The 15,443-nt window shown below is 40.4% G+C and overlaps 1 pseudogene; it reads right to left on the bottom strand.

The window, feature by feature from the left end:
• Positions 1-11,404: 11,404 nt before the first annotated feature.
• Positions 11,405-14,426, bottom strand: LOC142833300 (cytochrome P450 4A10-like; annotated as a pseudogene).
• Positions 14,427-15,443: the final 1,017 nt, after the last annotated feature.

Raw genomic sequence — 15,443 nt, 5'->3', positions numbered from 1 at the left:
TCAAAGTACTCTGCAATTATATCTTAGTGTATTTTGTCAATATATACAGGATGTCTCACCTTGCTGCTCACAAGAAGGGCAGGAATGAATGGCTGTGTCAGTGAGAATATGGTGCAAACCTGGAAGGGTCAAACACCTGCAGGGACATGACACCTTTGTTAGAACAGGTAGAGGTTAAAGCGCTGCTTAAACCTACCAGGGGACAAGGTGCTAGAACTGGGGACAGCAGGGTTTGTCTGGAGGAATCTCCCCCTGCCCTCCTGTGGAGCCTCCTACCTCTGGGTTTGGCCACACCTTCGGGTTGTGGTGGAGAGCGTAAATGGAGAGTGTGACTGGGATACCTGTGGGGCAGAAAGGAATAGGGGAGATGGTGGGTTATACCCAGGATGTGAACCTTGGTTCCCGAGGCAGTAGGGGACACGCCTGCACAAATGGTCTTGCTAATAAACATCATCACTATGGGTAGATGTAGGTGACTTGGAAATGAACTTGAGGCACAAATTCAGAGTATAAAAATGGAATTAAAGAAAGAGAAGCAAGAAAGATACAAACCTGAATTTTGAGGAAGAGGCCTATTCAATATTTGGGTTAAAAATTAGGGCTACTAATTTCAATACGTAAATTTCTCTGTAACTGATTATGTAAGTATGTTGTGTCTTCAGCAATAGGGTCTTACCATCACCAGCTTATGGAGAGTAAACAATAGTCTCGGCAAGAGCCTGCAGTCACTTTGTTTTTTTTACTGATTTATATATAAATAGAAGTTCTTTATACATAAAAATTCTACAAATGGAAAAGGGAGTAGCCAGGAAGTAGAAATCTCTGTGGGTCCAGGCATGAGTATGGACCCTCTGAGGGAGTAGCCCTGAACCAGAACCTCTGTGGGTGTGGGCACACCCGAGTCTGGAATCTCTGAGGGAGTAGATAAGAGCCAGAGACCTTTACAGGACCAACCCCAAGCCAGGGAGCTCTGCAAGAATGGATCCAGACCAGGGACATTTACAGAAACTGGTCTGATATAACAACCTAGGCTAGAGAGGCCTGAGACAGCAAACTCCAAAGGAGTGGAGAAAAGCCTGGGAGACTAAGTGACCTCCAGGAACAGAGAGTGACCAACAGGGTAACTAGAACTGTGGCACTGATTGTACCAATAGGAACAGCTATCTGAGTCTTGGATTCACTGGCACTTAGAAGATTAATAACGAAAATCACAGTCAGCCCCAACCACATCAATTAGAGAAAAAGATGAGTAGACAAGGTAAGAACACATGCAACACCACAAAGAACAACATCACACTAGTAAAATCTAGAGACCCTACAACAGCAAGACTTGAACAACCAAATATATATGAAGCAGAAGAAGATGACCTAAAAAAGAACTTCAGGAGATTGTTTGAATCTCTTAAAGAGGATATGAGAAATTCCTTTAAAGAAATGGAGGAAAAGGCAAACAAAAATTGGAAGACACCAGCAAATCCCTTAAAGAAAACCAAGAAAAAGCAATCAAACATATGAAAGAAACTATTCAAGACTTGAAAACTGAAATAGAGACAATAAAGAAAACACAAGCTGTGAAAATTATAGAACAAAAATCAAGGAGAAAATGATCAGGAATCACAAACACAAGCATGAATAGCAGAATACAAGAGATGGAAAAGAGAATCTCAAGTGCTGAAGATGCAATAGAGGAAATAGACTCATCAGTCAAAGAAAACATTAAATCTAACAAAAGCTTAACCCAAAATAGCTAGGAAATATGGGACACCATGCAAAGACCAAACCTAAGAATAATAAGTATAGAAGAAGGAACAGAAGTTCAACTGAAAAGCAGAGAAACTATGTTTAACAAAATGATAGAAGAAAACTTTCCCAAACTAAGGAAAGATATGCCTATGAAGATATAAGAAGCTTACAGAACACCAAACAGACTAGATAAAAGAAGTCCCCTCGCCTCGTAATAATCAAAACACTAAACATACAGAATAAAGAAAGAATATTAAGAACTGCAAAGGAAAAAGGCCAAGTAACATATAAAGGCAGATGTATCAGAATTAAACCTGACTTCTCATTGGAGACAATGAAATGTCAGAAGGTCATGGTCAAGCATTATGCAGACGTTAAGATACCATTGATACCAGCCCAGACTATTATACCCAGCAAGACTTTCAATCACTATAGACAGACAAAACAAGATATTCCATGACATAACCAGATTTAATCAACACCTAGCCACAAACCCAGCCATACACAAAATTCTGTAAGGAAAACCCAACCCAAGGAAGTCGGCTACATAAGGAAAAAAACCACATACAATTGATGGTCCCAAGGCAGCAAATTCCAAAGGAGGGAAAAACACACAAATTGACATCACCACCAACAAAAACTAAATTAACAGGAGATAACAATCACTGTTCATTAATATCCCTTAATACAAAAGGTCTTGACTCACCTATGAAAAGACACAGTCTAACAGATTAGATATGAAAACAGTATCCATACTTCTTCTTCATTCAAGAACCACATCTCAACCTCAAAGACAGGCATCGCCTCAGAGTAAAGGGATGGGAAAAAATTTTCCAATCAAATGGACCTAAGAACCAAGCTGGTGTAGCTATCCTAATATTTAACAAAATAAACTTCAAACTAAAATCAATCAAAAGAGACAAAGAAGGACACTTCATATTAGTCACAGGAAGAATGCATCAAGAAGAAATCTCAATACTGAACATCTATGCCCCAAATACAAGGGCATCCTCATATATAAAGTAAGCACTTCTAAAGCTTAAATCATACATTAAACCCCACACACTAATAATGAGAGATTTCAACACTCCACTCTCAACACTGGACAGGTCAGTAAGACAAAAAATGAACAGGGAAATAAGGGAACTAACAGATGTTATGACTCATTTGGACTTAACAGACATCTATAGAATATTCCACCCAAACATAAAATAATATACCTTCTTCTCAGCACCTAATGGAACCTTCTCAAAAATTGACCACATACTCAGTAACAAAACAAACCTCAACAAATACAAAAAAATTGGAATAACCCCACGAATCTTATGAGATCATCATGGATTTTAATTAGAATCCAACAGCATTATCAATACCAGAAAGCCCACAAACACATGAAAATTGAACAATGCTCATGTGAACCATTAATGGGTCATGTAAAAAATAATGGGAGAAATTAAAGACTTCTTAAAATTCAATGAAAATGACCACACAACATACCCAATTTATGGGAAACAATAACAACAGTGTTAAGAGGAAAGTTCATAGTACTAAATGCCTACATAAAGAATCTAAAAAAATCTCACACTAGTGAATTAACAGAACATTTGAAAAGTTTAAGAACAAAAAGAAAGAAACCCACCCAAGAGAACTAGACAGCAGGAAATAATCAAATTGAGAACTGAAATCAACAAAATAGAAACAAAGAAAACAATACAAAGAATCAATGAGACTAAGAGTTGGTTCTTAGAAATATCAACAAAGTAGACAAACCTTTATCCAAACTAACCAAAAGGCAGAGAAAGAATGTCCAAATTAACAAAATCAGAAATGAAAAGGGGAACATAACAACAGACATGGAGGAAATACAGAGAATTATCAGGTCATATTTCTAAAACCTGTACTCCAAAAATTGGAAAACTTAAAGGAAATGGACAACTTTCTGGATAAACATCACTTCCCCAAATTAAATCAAGATCAGATAAGCAAATTAAGCTGACCTATAACTGGTGAAGAAATAGAAACAGTCACCAATAGTTTCCTAACCAAAAAAAGAAAAAAAAATCCCAGGACCAGATGGTTTCAGCTCAGAATTCTATAAGAATTTTATAGAAGAACTAATACCAATACTCCTTAAACTGTTCCACACAATAGAAACAGAAGAAACATTACCAAACTCTTTTTATGAGGCTACAATTACCCTGATAACCAATCCACATAAAGACATTACTAAGAAAGAGACGTATAGACCAATCTCATTCATGAGTATTGGTGCAAAAATACTAAATAAAATACTGGCAAATCGAATCCAAGAACACATCAGAAATATACGCTATGATGAAGTTGGTTTCATCCCAGAGTTAGAGAGATGGTTCAATGAATGAAAATCTGTCAATGTAATCCACATACCAACCAACTGAAAAATAAATATCACACGAGCATCTCATTAGATATCAAAAAAGCTTTCAACAAAATACAACATCCCTTCATAATAAAGGTCTTGGAGAGAGCAGGGGTACGAGGAACATACCTAAAGATAATAATGGCAATATAGAGCAAGATAACAGTCAACATCAAACTAAATGGAAAGAAACTCACAATGATCTCACTAAAATTAGGAACAAGACAAGGTTGTCCACTCTCTCCATATCTATTCAATATAGTTCTTGAGGTCCTAGCTAGAGCAATAATAAGCCAAAAGGAGATCAAGGGGATACAACTCTGAAAAGAAGAAGTCTATCTCTCACTATTTGCTGATGATATGATAGTTTACATAAGTGACCCCAAAATTCTACCAAAGAACTTCTACAACTCATAAACACTTTCAGTAATGTAGCAGGATACAAGATTAACGAACAAAATCAGTAGCCCTCCTGTACACAGGTGATAAATGGGCTGAGAAAGAAATTAGAGAAACATCACCCTTCAAAATAACAACAATTCACATAAAATATTTTGGAGTAACTCTAACCAAACATGTGGAAGACTTGTATGACAAGAACTTCAAATCTTTGAAGAAAGAAATTGAAGAAGACACCAGAAAGTAGAAAAATTTCCCATGCTTTTAGGTAGGTAGAATTAATATAGTAAAAATGACAATCTCACTGAAAGCAATATACAGATTCAATGTAATGCCCATCAAAATCCCAGCAAAATTCTTTCTATACTTCAAAAGAATGGCACTCAAGGAGCACATTCTGCTCCTTCAGCCAATAGTATTTAAGATACTAGCCCACTTGGGCATGGTCTCTCATACTGTAAATGCAACTGTAAAGCGTGAGCTCTCTCTCTTACTTCTGGCTCTCACTTCTAGCTGCTAGACTCTGTTCATGTTTCCCGTTCATGCAGAGGACTGTTATCTAGGACAGTGATCTGTAAGTTTTCCCCAATTAACTAACCTTTATTATTTATAATTCTGAACTAGTGTGGGATTATTTTGTGATTTCTGCCTTCATCTGGTGCCCAACCATTTGGTTTTAGAATCCCCGTCTCTGAGTGCCTGTGTGTCCTCCGCTGAGCTTGGAGCCTGCCCAGCTCGGTGCTAGTCTGCCCTCAGCCTGCCTTAGCTGTGGCCTGTGCATGGAGCCAGCAGCTCATTTGGATATAGAATTCTCATGCAGCAGCTTTTCTTGCTACAGGCCGACCACAGTTCTTTTTATTTTCTCATTATATGCCTCAGGGTGGCTTCAAGTCCCAGTGCACCCCACAGCACCCGTCAGCATGCACCACTGAAACTAGGTGAGACACAGGCTTTCCCAGTCTGAGTCAGCTGTTCCACAGCTTCAAACAATTTGTCTACATTTGCTATTCCACTGCTCTAGAGACATCCACAGAGCACACAGTCTGAGATTTGTATTACATAACTATCCTTAATCTGAGCCTATCTTTGAGCATTTCACTCTAAAATCAGATTCAGACCAGCCATGCGACTACAAGTGTGTCAGCTGGGTTTATTTTGTAGGTATTCTGTGACATCTACTGGCAGGTAATGGTTATTGTACCTACTTTGGCTCAAAATCAACCATAGGTAAGATTCATAATTTGAATTATATATCATAAATTTATAATTTAAAAGGCAATATGTCAGACAACCTAACCATCCAGAATTTCAATAGCCTCTTTACTTATACCATGTACAAGGTTCTACAAGACTTATATGATCTCCCTCCTACATCACTATTTTTGATTCTGGGGCTTAGTCTTGTCCTCAATATTTTTTTCTTAAAAATATCGTTTGATAATAGGGCTAAGAGCGAGGCACTTTTAGAAATGGCACAGTCATTACAGACTGATAACAAGCTTCTCAAAAAAGAGTTTGGAACTCTGAAAAAAAGTTCAAACAATTTAACTAACAAAACTCAGTCAATTGAGGTACTTTTAGAAATGGTACAGACTGATAGTGATTTATTAAAAGGAAGATTCAGCACTTTGGGGAAGGATACAGCTGATTTGGCACAAAAACCCAGTCAATGACAGTGGGTGCTGAAACATTATTTGAGAGAATTCATACTTTTGAATGTATTAATGGAACTCTGTTGAAGGGGTATGACAGCTTGACTGATAGAATGTCTCTCCAGGAAGGGAATATGCATGCTATGAAGATTATGTCCAAGGATGAGACATTATCTCTCATGGACAGACTTCTTACCTTGGAATCCTCAATGAAGGCATTAGAACAGAACACTGGACAGGAGATCCAGACTTTTCAAAGGACAGTGGTGAATAGATTAGAAAAGAATGAGTTTCCCCAAGTTCCCCCCATCCTCCCCTTCTCACTTTTCTCTCCCATCTCCCCTTACCCCCACCCCACCCCACCCCCAAGATCCCAATTTTTCCCCGGCAATTTTGTCTACTTCCCATAGCCAGGAGGATAACTATATGTTTTTCTTTGGGTTCACCTTCTTATTTAGCTTCTTTAGGATCACCAATTATAGACTCCGTGACCTTTATTTATGGCTAGAAACCAATTATGAGTGAGTACATCCCATGTTCATCTTTTTGGGTCTGGGTTACCTCACTCAGGATAGTGTTTTCTATTTCCATCCATTTGCATGCAAAATTCGAGAAGTCATTGTTTTTTTTTTTTTTTTTTACCACAGCGTAGTACTCTAATGTGTATATATTCCACACTTTATTCAGCCATTCTTCCATTGAAGGACATCTAGGTTGTTTCCAGGTTCTGGCTATTACAAATAATGCTGCTATGAACATAGTTGAACAAATGCTTTTGTCATATGATAGGGTATCTCTTGGGTATATTCCCAAGAGTGGTATTGCTGGGTCCAGGGGTAGGTTGATCCTGAATTTCCTGAGAAACCGCCACACTGATTTCCAAAGTGGTTGCATAAGTTTGCATTCCCACCAGCAATGGATGAGTGTACCCCTTCCTCCACAACCTCTCCAGCAAAGGCTATCATTGGTGTTTTTGATTTTAGCCATTCTGACAGGTGTAAGATGATATCTCAAAGTTGTTTTGATTTGCATTTCTCTGATCGCTAAGGAGGTTGAGCACGACCTTAAGTGTCTTTTGGCCATTTGAACTTCTTCTGTTGAGAATTCTCTGTTCAGTTCAGTGCCCCATTTTTTAATTGGGTTAATTAGCATTTTAAAGTCTAGTTTCTTGAGTTCTTTATATATTTTGGAGATCAGACCTTTGTCTGTTGCGGGGTTGGTGAAGATCTTCTCCCAGTCAGTAGGACGATTTGGGATAAAGGAAGGTTGGATAGGGTCGCAGGGAAGCACAAATCTTAGTTAAGGGAACCACCTTAGGGTTGGCAAGAGACTTGAACCTAGAGTGGCTCCCAGGAGCCCAAGGCGATGTCCCTAGTTCGTTCCTTGGGCAGCTGAGGATAGGGAACCTGAAATGACCCTAGCCTATAGCAATAACTGACGAATATCTTGCATATCACCATAGAACCTTCATCTGGTGATGGATGGAGATAGAGACCCACACTGGAGCAGTGGACTGAGCTCCCAAGGTCCCAATGAGGAGCAGAAGGAGGGAGAACATGAGCAAGGAAGTCAGGAACCACGAGGGGTGCACTCATCCACTGAGACAGTGGGGCTGATCTATTGGGAGCTCACCAAGGCCAGCTGGACTGTGACTGAAAAAGCATGGAATAAAACTGGACTCTCTGAACATGGCGAACAATGAGGGCTGATGAGAAGCCAAGGACAATGGCATGGGGTTTTGATCCTACTTCATGTTCTGGCTTTGTGGGAGCCTAGCCAGTTTGGATGTTCACCTTCCTAGACATGGACGGAGGGGGGAGGACCTAGGAGTTACCACAGGGCAGGGACCCCTGACTGCTCTTTGGACTGGAGAGGGAGGGGGAGAGGAGTGGGGGGAGAGGGAGAAGGATGGGAGGAGGGGGAGGGAAAATGGAGGCTGGGAGGAGGCGGAAACTTTTTTTTCTTTTTCTCAATAAAAAATTAAAAAAAAACATGGAATTACATAGAAAAGAATGAGTAACTTATCAAATGTGATGACCAGGGACAAAAGGTACAAAGACAAAATTTAACCTCATCAGTACGTAAAAACTTCCTGGATAGCTTCCACAGAGTTCTGCCTGCTTTTTTGGTGATAATGTCAGAAAGAATATCTGGCCCCAAACACCCTAAAGTTGTCTAAGAATATTCATGGGAGCCCATACATATGACTGATGTAAAAGAAATTAAATAAGCAATTGTAGTTTATGGATTACATTCATCCTTTGTTAGGGAAATGGTCAAAATGTGGTCTTCCAGTAACAAAGCAATGCCACAAGACTAGACTCAGTTAATCTCAGCAGTCCTAGAAAGTGGTCTATAGTTGCTTTAAATGTGTTATTTTAAAGGAGAAGCTAAAATGTTAGAGTAAAAGGAGAAAGCAAAAGGACTTGAGATTTCCCTAGATCAAATTCTAGGTGAGAAACTTTACTCAGATCCTCAGGATAAAACCCTTTATGATGATCATACCTTGTCTCTATGCAGCACAACAGCTTTAAAGTTTTGGGAAGGATTCAGGAACTAGGAAAGAGAGTTGAATAATATCTTAGGGTTAAACAGGGTCAGAGAGAACCTTATAGTGTCTATTAACAAAGACTAACTCCTGTTGTATAAATAGGGGTAACTGGCCCAGAAGCTCTGCATATAATAATTGAATCTTTGACTTATGAGAATGCCAACTTAGAATACAAAAGGATCCTCTGGCCTTTAAAGATCAGATCAGCACCCATGAATGAATGGGTCTTGCATACAATGAGTGTCAAGACTCTTGACTATGGTACTGAAGCTTGGGTAAAAGAAGCAATTTCCAATGGTAAGAGAAGACATCAAAATACCAAATGTTTTAATTGTGGTAGAATGGGACATCTGAGAAGGGATTGTAGACAAGGGATTCCTAGAAATAATGTCTCCTGTGGGAATGGCAGGAATAGGAGGTCTCAGCCTTCAGGTATATGTAGGAGGTGTGACAAAGGCCAACATTGAACCAATGATTGTAGGTCAATGAAAGAAAGACAAGGCAACCCAATACCATTGAGAAACACTGTGGGGATCCTCTTGTAGGCCCCATGATAAACGTGATCCAGTCATTCCCAGTTACTGTGGAGAACATTTCTCACCTGGAAAATTGAAAAATCCAGTGCCTACTGCAAACAAACAAACAATACTGATCTGAATGATGGAATAAATGTGGAGGATGAGTCAAAAACTCCAGTAGGACATACCAAATATATATTCTGGCAGACTTCTATAAATGATCGAAGAGTGTGTATAAATGGCATTTTTTTTTATTGAAGGCTTACAAGACACAGGTGTGGATGTAATTATCATTACTCCAGAATCTTGGCATCCGAATTGACCTCTTCAAGAGATAGACGTTCAGTTCCTAAGAATTGGAACCCTATCTCAGGTAAAAACAAAGCATGAGATGGTTTGAATGCCTAGGGTCTGAAGGACAGAGACAAAGACTGAAGCCATATAGAGATAAGATTGCAGTGAATTTGTGGGTTTGTGATCTATTGCAGCAATGGAATACCCACATTAACATTCCTGCAGCCCCCAAAACTCATGTTTCTGGGGAAAATATTAGAAGATATTATAGATGATTACATGGGTGACATTTTGTTATCTGATTCAAATATGGATACTTAGAAAGGATGTTCGTTGAAGCAGTACAGAAAGTTTTGCCTAAATGGGGATTATAAATTGCTTCTGAGTTAAACTAAGATGTAAGAGTAGCCAATAAGAAGTTAGAGCTAATGGGCCAACCAGTGATTCAATTAAAAAAATAAATTGCTCCTGAAAAGATTCAAAGAGGAATTCTTTTTTAAATTATTTATTTATTAAAGATTTCTGTCTCCTTCCCGTCACCGCCTCCCATTTCCCTCCCCCAATCAACTCCCCCTCCCTCGTCAGCTGGGAGAGCAGTCAGGGTTCCCTGCCCTGTGGGAAGTCCAAGGACCTCCCACCTCAAAGAGGAATTCTGTTAATTTCCTAAGTTACAGAATAGGTTTGCAGATTAGAACACAAAAGGCACAAATAAGGAGAGACTGATTGTGGAATCTTAATGACTTTCAAGGAGTATTGGGAGATATCGCTAGTCTATGACTGGCTGTTGTGATAACACCTGACCTAACAGTTTATTTGAATAAAACTTTAGATGTTGATAAGGACTTAAATAGTCCCAGAGAATTAACAGCTGAAGTGGAAAAGTAATTGACAATTGTTGAGGAGAAATTACAGAAGGAACACGTGCATAGGGTGAATTCAATTCTTAATTGTAATCTAGTCATATTGCCTTCCAGAATTTCTCCTACAGGAATTTTAATGCAGAGAGATGATATTATCTTAGAATGGATCTTTTTACTACATAAGCTAAGTAAAAAAATTAAAAACTTACGTGGAAAAAGTCTCTGAATTAATTATAAAAGCTAAATTAAGATTTCATCAATTAGCAGGTATAGACCCAGCAGATATTATAGTGCCTTTTACTGCAGATGAAATAAAAAAAGTTATGGGGAGACAATGAACCCTGTCAAAAGGCTTGTCTAATTTTTTTGGAGAAATTAATAGCAATTATTCCAAAACAATAGACTTAACCTTCTAAAGAGAACTTCTTGGATTCTTTCCCGAATTATACATAATACATCAATAACTAGAGCCCGTACATTTAGTACTGATGTAAATAAATCAGGGAAAGCAGGTTATAAATCAGAAGAATCTTATAATTCTGTCCAAAAGGCAGAATTATATGCTATTCTTATGGAACTAAGGGATTTTAAAGAACCTCTCAATATAGTTACTGATTCACAATATGCAGAGAGAGTTATCTTGTCTATTGAGACTGCTGAATTTATACAAAATGATACAGAATTGAGTTCATTATTCATCCATGTGCAAGACATAATCAGGAATAGGCTTTGTCTTATACACATAACACAATCCAATCCCATACTGGTCCGTCAGGTCCTCTAGCACAAGGTAATGCAAAAATTGATCAGTTATTGATTGGGAGCATTTTACAGGCCTCTGAATTTCATAAAAACATCATGTCAACAGCAAAGGTTTAAAGAAAGAATTTTCTATTACATGTCAACAAGCTAGGCAGATTATAAAGAGATGTCTTACTTGCTCTTTCTATAACCGAACACCATTTCCTAATGGAGAAAGGACAACAGAGCTAAGGGGAGTAGAGGAGAAGAAAATCAAATGAACTCATGAGCATCAACCGGACAGAGTCGGCCATGGTTTTCACATAGGGCTTCAGAATGTCATAGTGGAAGGCTGGGGTCAGCATGCGCCGGTGCTGGAACCACGGCTGTCCATTCAGCAAGAGCAAACCATAGCCTGGGCAGGAGATGGGTGTACGTGTGTGTGAGATGGAATCAGAGAGCCCATTAGATAAACTGTGTGTGTATTGGGGGTAGAGGGCTGTGTGGAGTGGAACTGATGATGAGAGCTAAGAATGGTAGAGTCCAGAACCGGAAATCCCTTGCTTGTAGGACTGGCATACGGTCTGTGATGATTACATCTGTGAGATAAAAATTGCAAAAGAATTTGTGTGTGTGTGTGTGTCTGTGTGTGTATGTGTGTGTGTGTGTGTGTGTGTGTAGGGATAGCATGAAGATCAACCAGGGACATACACAATGGTTAGCTAGGACCATTTGGAGCAGTGAAGGGTCAGAAACCTGGCTTCTATTTCACTGGGGCCAGGGAGAGGAGGGCTAGATGAAGGCACTGGTAGCCTGTCACATTTTGTTCTCTGTGAAACAGTCACAGATCTTGGATGCTCTAACTGGGGCCAGACCACATTCTCCATGCAGACACACATACCAATCCAAGGAGCCAGCAATCTGTAGGCTCCATGTGCCTTTGGATCTGAAACAGAAACAAGACATGGGATAAGTCAGGCAGCTCTGAGGCAGCTGTGGTGGAAGGCACGGGCTTCTGGGATCTTTTAAGAGCGGTCTGTTGGCAGACGGTCCTGTGTCCCTGTCCATTTCCTCTCTCTCCTTCTAGCTTTGTCCTGACAGTCAGGCTTAGGAAGGCAGGATTCATGTAGCAGTAGCTGAACTCCTCCGGAGCACAGATGGTGAATTGGTGAGGAGCAGGCCATGTGCCCATACTCAAAGAATAGAACAAGTGTGCGTATGTTTCTCTCTCTCTCTCTCTCTCTCTCTCTCTCTCTCTCTCTCTCTCTCTCTGTCTCTCTCTCTCTGTCTCTGTCTTTCTCTGTCTCTGTCTCTGTCTCTGTCTCTGTCTCTCTCTCTCTCTCTCTCTCTCTCTCTCTGTATGTGTGTGTGTGTGTGTGTGTATTACTCTGGAACCTGTCTTAGTTTAGTTATTGTATGATACCAACAGTCAGGTAACAATTAGAGATTTCAAACCTCAAAATAATATGCATTTGAAGTGTGCTTTTCAGACCTGGAACAATTTACATTACTTATCTTAATTTGATTAAATAGCATAGAAAAATAAAGACTTTTGGTTAAAGGTTTGAAATTTCAATACTGAGTGCTGCTGGCTATGTTCTGGGTTTTTGTCTGGGAGAATCATTGTTAGGGTGTGTAGGGCAATGGCCTGGTAGTACAGTATTCAGGAATTCAACAGCCTTGGACGAGTTACAAAGACAACAGCACAAATCTTTTTCAAAATGATATACACTCACCTGATCACCCTAGAATCACCTTCATGTAGTCAGGGTCATAGACAGTAAGATAAGCTTGGCTCCCCCAGAACCAGCGAGGAAAGGCGCTTGGGAAGTTCTCCACAACCTTCATAATCAGCTGTAGCTCCTGATCACCCCGCAACTGCTGTTGAGGGAAAGATGAAGCATTGGACTCTAGTTTAGTTTTTTTTTGGGGGGGGGGTTGCTGGAGACAAGTACAGAACAAGCATAGGAACATAGTTCTAGACTTTTCAGAAGTATTAAGGTTTATAGTAGTTTCACGGACTATCTGTGCTATCACTTAGAGCTATGCTACACCGGGGACACAGGGGATTGGTCCTGTGCTGGAACTGACAGTGCTGCTGGGTGAATCCTCAGCTCTGCACACAAGTACCGCATCTCTGTGTTCTTCTAAGAGCATTCATTGCACAATCCTTTGTTGAATGCTTCCTCATGTATCCTCCTACTTGACTCTGGTCCTTATTTCCTGGGTGACAGTGCAAGGAGTCAATACCTTCCATTCCTAATATACGGGGTGCTGCACCATCTCCTTCCTGGGAGATCTCAGACATGTGTGTCTGGTTTTTGAACTGAGCACTGTGGTGTAGGGAAGTGATGGTGTGTTTATGAAAATTGCTTAGAGTATGGGTTGTGAAGGAGCATAGAGAACTAAACAGACCCTGAGGAAATTCTGACTTCGGTGCCCTCATGTGAGGCCACTACACAGCCTTATTCCTTTCTGTGCCATGATTTCAGGGTTTTAGTCGTAATCTTTCCATCCTGAAAATTCTCTTGCAATGAGGGGAAATCATCTGGATCAGCTACCCACTCATCCCAGTAGTGTGAACTCTTCCTGTGCCTGACAGCTCCTGAGATGTGTACCATTGCCACACCAAGAACCCCACAGGGCCGGGCTTCCATCTCACTGACTTCTGTGTTCCCAGCAAGCCCCGAGCTTGGGAGAGAATTACCGTGAGTGACTATGCAAGGAACCTCATAGAATGTGTTTGAGAACAGCAGCGGCTGTTGAAGGTGCTCAGCCTGCAGAAGAGGCAACTAAGTAGCCTTCAAGTGTAGGCTATCAGTACAGAGCTGGCTACAGCCAGACCGGTTGAGCCAGACCGGTTGAGCCACCCTAACGCTGGATTGTGTCTCAACCTAAGCTCAGTGTCTTTTATTCTTATACTTCTTTGTCCTGAGAACTTGATGGCCAGTCTCTGACACCTCCATCCTCCCTGTACCTCCATCCTCCCTGATCTCCCTCCCACCCTTACCTTTCCATACCTGTGTCCAAAGAACCAGTGAAAGGGTGAGGATGGGAACTGCTGGAAAGCCTTGAGTAGCCATTGCCTCTGCAGGTAGAACTGGACCGCTTTGAGCAGCAGCAAAAGCAAGCTGAGCATGGAGGCCACTTGCAGGAAGCCAGAGATGCTGCCTGTGAGTCTGGTGGGGCTCTGAGCAGAGACACTCATGGTGCAGCCACTCCTGGGTCACAGACTGCCCTCACTGTCATAAATCCTTTCTACCTCCTGTATAAATCCTTTACAAACTGCCTATCTATCAGTGGGAGGGAGAAAGGTTAAGGCAGACACAGCTTGCTCTCACAGTGCAGTTGGTCAGTTAAGGTGAATGATTTCCTTTGAGATACAGGGAAATGATTTGTCAGCTGCCAGTGGTCAAGGGCCATACCTACAGCCACTTTTATCTCTTTGTGTTATTCAAAAACATTTATATATTTTCTATTTTATTTTTCTTTTCACTGTATCTTTCTGTATACATTTATATGGTAGTATGATATTTCAAAATATGGATACTGTGCATATTAGGTAGGCACAATAATTATCATTTCCTTCATTATTCACCCATTCACTTTTTTATCCAAAGTTTTATTTATTGTTTTTAAAAATCAAACAAGGTTGTGTGATGTGGGATTCCCCTTTGTATGCTGTGAATATGGTTAGTTAATAAAGAAAGCTGGCTTGAGCCCATGTCAGGGCAGAGTAGAGGTAGGCGTGGAAGATGGACCTGAATGGGGGTGAATGAAGGGAGGAGTAGAGAGAAGCCATGGAGCCACCACTGGAGACAGAAGTGCTGAAACATATTGTAACTTTTACTTGATAACTGTTTTGTTATATGTAATTTTGCTATGTTAAAGTTAAAGCCTTTTTTTTGTTTAAACAGAAAAAGGGGAAGTGATGTGGGAGTGTCATATATCAATCTGTTGATTTCATTGGTTAAGCAATAAAGAAACTGCTTGGCCCTCATAGGTTAAAACCTAGGTGGGTGGAGTAAACAGAACAGAATGCTGGGAGGAAGAGGAAGTGAGCTCAGACTTGACAGCTCTGCTCTCTAGAGCAGGGACACCATGCTCCTCTCTCCGGGGCAGACGCATGCGATGAAACTCCGACCCAGGATGGACATAGGCTAGAATCTTCCCGGTAAGACCGGTGCTACACAGATGATTAGAAATGGGCTAAATTAATATGTGAGAATTAGCCTAGAAGAGGCTAGATAGAAATGGGCCAAGCAGTGTTTAAATGAATACAATTTG

The sequence above is a fragment of the Microtus pennsylvanicus genome, chromosome 13 (assembly GCF_037038515.1).
Source record: "Microtus pennsylvanicus isolate mMicPen1 chromosome 13, mMicPen1.hap1, whole genome shotgun sequence".
NCBI classification, from domain to species: Eukaryota; Metazoa; Chordata; class Mammalia; order Rodentia; family Cricetidae; genus Microtus; species Microtus pennsylvanicus.
This window is presented reverse-complemented; position numbering and strand designations above follow the sequence as displayed.